Here is a 4,397-nt window from a genome sequence, read left to right as displayed (position 1 = left end):
CTCACAACACCGCCCCCGGATGGGCTCGAACCACCAACCTTTCGATTAACAGCTGAACGCGCTAACCATTGCGCCACGGAAGCCCAAAAATTAAATGTTCGTCAGTTATTGTGGAAAAACTCTGACATTTTACGTTACATCTGAGACCTCACAGCACCGCTCCCGGGAGGGCTCAAACCACCAGTCTTTTGAATAACAGCTGAACGCGCTAACCATTGCGCCACGGAAGCCCAAAATTTAAATGGTCGTCAGGTGCTGTGGAAAAACTATGACATTTTACGTTACATCTGAGACCTCACAACACCGCTCCCGGATGGGCTCGAACCACCAACCTATTGGTTAACAGCCGAACGCGCTAACCATTGAGCCACGGAAGCTCAGTAATTAAATGGTTGTCAGGTATTGTGGAGAAACTCTGACTTTTACGTTACATCTGAGACCCCACAAAACGCTCCCGGAGGGGCTCGAACCACCAACCTTTTGAATAACAGCTGAGCGCACTAACCATTGCGCCACGTAAGCCCAAATATTAAATGGTCGTCAGGTATTGTGGAAAAACTATGACATATTACGTTACATCTGAGACCTCACAACACCGCTTTCGGGTGGGCTCGAACCACCAACCTTTCGGTTAACAGCCGAACGTGCTAACCATTGCACCACGGAAGCCCAAATATTAAATGGTCGTCAGGTATTGTGGAAAAACCTCGACTTTTTACGTCACATCTGAGACCCCACAAAACGCTCCCGGAGGGGCTCGAACCACCAACCTTTTGAATAACAGCTGAGCGCACTAACCATTGCGCCACGTAAGCCCAAATATTAAATGGTCGTCAGGTATTGTGGAAAAACTATGACATTTTACGTTACATCTGAGACCTCACAACACCGCTTTCGGGTGGGCTCGAATCACCAACCTTTCGGTTAACAGCCGAACGCGCTAACCATTGCGCCACGGAAGCCCAAATATTAAATGGTCGTCAGGTATTGTGGAAAAACCTCGACTTTTTACGTCACATCTGAGACATCACAACACCGCTCCCGGGTACGCTCGAACCACCAACCTTTTGAATAACAGTTGAGCGCGCTAACCATTGCGCCACGGAAGCCCAAAAATTAAATGTTCGTCAGGTATTGTGGAAAAACCTCGACTTTTTACGTCACATCTGAGACCTCACAACACCGCTCCCGGATGGGCACGAACCACCAACCTTTCGGTTCATAGCCGAACGCGCTAACCAATGCGCCACGGAAACCCAAAAATTCAATGGTCGTCAGGTATTGTGGAAAAACTTTGGTTTTTACGTTACATTTGAGATCCCACAACACCGGTCCCGGGTGGGCTCGAACCACCAACCTATTGGTTAACAGCCGAACGCGCTAACAATTAAGCCACGGAAGCTCAGAAATTAAATGGTTATCACGTATTGTGGAAAAGTTTTGAATTTTTATGCTACATCTGAGACCCCACAACACCGCTCCCGGGTGGGCTCGAACCACCCACCTTTCGGTTAACTGCTGAACGCACTAACCATTGCACCACGGAAGCCCAAATATTAATTGGTCGTCAGGTATTGTGGAAAACTCTTGACTTTTACGTCACATCTGAGACCTCACAACACCGCTCCCGGATGGGCTCGAACCACCAACCTTTCGGTTAACAGCCGAACGCGCCAACCATTGAGCCACGGAAGCTCAGTAATTAAATGGTTGTCAGGTATTGTGGAGAAACCTTGACTTTTTACGCCACATCTGAGACCTCACAACACCGGTTTCGGGTGGGCTCGAACCACCAACTTACTGGTTAACAGCCGAACGCGCTAACCATTGAGCCACGGAAGCCCAAAAATTAAATGTTCGTCAGGTATTGTGGAAAAACTCTGACTTTTCACGTTACATCTGAGACACCACAAAACGCTCCCGGATGGGCTCGAACCACCAAACTTTCGGTTCGTCAGTTATTGTGGAAAACGTTTGACTTTTTAAGTTACATCTGAGACCTCACAACACCGCTCCCAGATGGGGTCGAACCACCAACCTATTGGTTAACAGCCGAACGCGCTAACCATTGAACCACGGAAGTTCAGAAATTAAATGTTCGTCAGTTATTGTTTAAAAACTATGACATTTTACGTTACATCTGAGACCTCACAACACCGCTTTCGGGTGGGCTCGAACTACCAACCTTTCGGTTAACAGCCGAACGCGCTAGACATTGCGCCACGGAAGCCCAAATATTAAATGGTCGTCAGGTATTGTGGAAAAACCTCAACTTTTTACGTCACATCTGAGACATCACAACACCGCTCCCGGGTACGCTCGAACCACCAACCTTTTGAATAACAGTTGAGCGCGCTAACCATTGCGCCACGGAAGCCCAAAAATTAAATGTTGGTCAGGTATTGTGGAAAAACCTCGACTTTTTACGTTACATTTGAGATCCCACAACACCGGTCCCGGGTGGGCTCGAACCACCAACCTATTGGTTAACAGCCGAACGCGCTAACAATTAAGCCACGGAAGCTCAGAAATTAAATGGTTATCACGTATTGTGGAAAAGTTTTGAATTTTTATGCTACATCTGAGACCCCACAACACCGCTCCCGGGTGGGCTCGAACCACCAACCTATTGGTTAACAGCCGAACGCGCTAACCATTGAGCCACGGAAGCTCAGGAATTAAATGGTTGTCCCGTATTGTGGAAAAGTTTTGACTTTTTACGCTACATCTGAGACCCCACAACACCTCTCCCGGGTGGGCTCGAACCACCCACCTTTCGGTTAACTGCTGAACGCACTAACCATTGCGCCACGGAAGCCCAAATATTAATTGGTCGTCAGGTATTGTGGAAAACTCTTGACTTTTACGTCACATCTGAGACCTCACAACACCGCTCCCGGATGGGCTCGAACCACCAACCTTTCGGTTAACAGCCGAACGCGCCAACCATTGAGCCACGGAAGCTCAGTAATTAAATGGTTGTCAGGTATTGTGGAGAAACCTTGACTTTTTACGCCACATCTGAGACCTCACAACACCGGTTTCGGGTGGGTTCGAACCACCAACTTACTGGTTAACAGCCGAACGCGCTAACCATTGAGCCACGGAAGCCCAAAAATTAAATGTTCGTCAGGTATTGTGGAAAAACTCTGACTTTTCACGTTACATCTGAGACACCACAAAACGCTCCCGGATGGGCACGAACCACCAACCTTTCGGTTCATAGCCGAACGCGCTAACCAATGCGCCACGGAAACCCAAAAATTCAATGGTCGTCAGGTATTGTGGAAAAACTTTGGTTTTTACGTTACATTTGAGATCCAACAACACCGGTCCCGGGTGGGCTCGAACCACCAACCTATTGGTTAACAGCCGAACGCGCTAACAATTAAGCCACGGAAGCTCAGAAATTAAATGGTTATCACGTATTGTGGAAAAGTTTTGAATTTTTAAGCTACATCTGAGACCTCACAACACCGGTTTGGGTGGGCTCGAACCACCAACTTACTGGTTAACAGCCGAACGCGCTAACCATTGAGCCACGGAAGCCCAAAAATTAAATGTTCGTCAGGTATTGTGGAAAAACTCTGACTTTTCACGTTACATCTGAGACACCACAAAACGCTCCCGGATGGGCTCGAACCACCAAACTTTCGGTTCGTCAGTTATTGTGGAAAACGTTTGACTTTTTAAGTTACATCTGAGACCTCACAACACCGCTCCCAGATGGGCTCGAACCACCAACCTATTGGTTAACAGCCGAACGCGCTAACCATTGAGCCACGGAAGTTCAGAAATTAAATGTTCGTCAGTTATTGTGGAAAACTATGACATTTTACGTTACATCTGAGACATCACAACACCGCTCCCGGGTACGCTCGAACCACCAACCTTTTGAATAACAGTTGAGCGCGCTAACCATTGCGCAACGGAAGCCCAAGAATTAAATGGTCGTCAGGTATTGTGAAAAAACTTTGGCTTTTTACGTTACATTTGAGATCCCAAAACACCGCTCCCGGGTGGGCTCGAACCACCAACCTATTGTTTTACTGCTGAACGCGCTAACCATTGCGCCACGGAAGCCCAAAAATTAAATGTTCGTCAGTTATTGTGGAAAAACTCTGACATTTTACGTTACATATGAGACCTCACAGCACCGCTCCCGGGAGGGCTCAACTCACCAGTCTTTTGAATAATAGCTGAACGCGCTAACCATTGCGCCACAGAAGCCCAAAATTTAAATGGTCGTCAGGTGCTGTGGAAAAACTATGACATTTTACGTTACATCTGAGACCTCACAACACCGCTCCCGGATGGGCTTGAACCACCAACCTATTGGTTAACAGCCGAACGCGCTAACCATTGAGCCACGGAAGCTCAGTAATTAAATGGTTGTC

At 47.6% G+C, this 4,397-nt stretch overlaps 2 non-coding genes across 2 annotated transcripts; both read right to left on the bottom strand.

Moving 5' to 3' along the window:
• Positions 1-1,183: 1,183 nt before the first annotated feature.
• On the bottom strand, positions 1,184-1,256 carry TRNAH-AUG (transfer RNA histidin (anticodon AUG)). The gene has a single exon. It is a non-coding gene; the product is annotated as a tRNA-His (tRNA).
• A 1,928-nt stretch (positions 1,257-3,184) lies between these two features.
• On the bottom strand, positions 3,185-3,257 carry TRNAH-AUG (transfer RNA histidin (anticodon AUG)). The gene has a single exon. It is a non-coding gene; the product is annotated as a tRNA-His (tRNA).
• Between the last annotated feature and the right edge of the window lie 1,140 nt (positions 3,258-4,397).

This window comes from Phalangium opilio, unplaced genomic scaffold (assembly GCF_054372755.1).
Source record: "Phalangium opilio isolate 3A_F unplaced genomic scaffold, DU_Popi_V2 ptg000360l_1, whole genome shotgun sequence".
In the NCBI taxonomy this organism is placed as follows: domain Eukaryota; kingdom Metazoa; phylum Arthropoda; class Arachnida; order Opiliones; family Phalangiidae; genus Phalangium; species Phalangium opilio.
The sequence above is the reverse complement of the archived record's forward strand: the minus strand, read 5'-3'. Positions and strand labels throughout refer to the sequence as shown.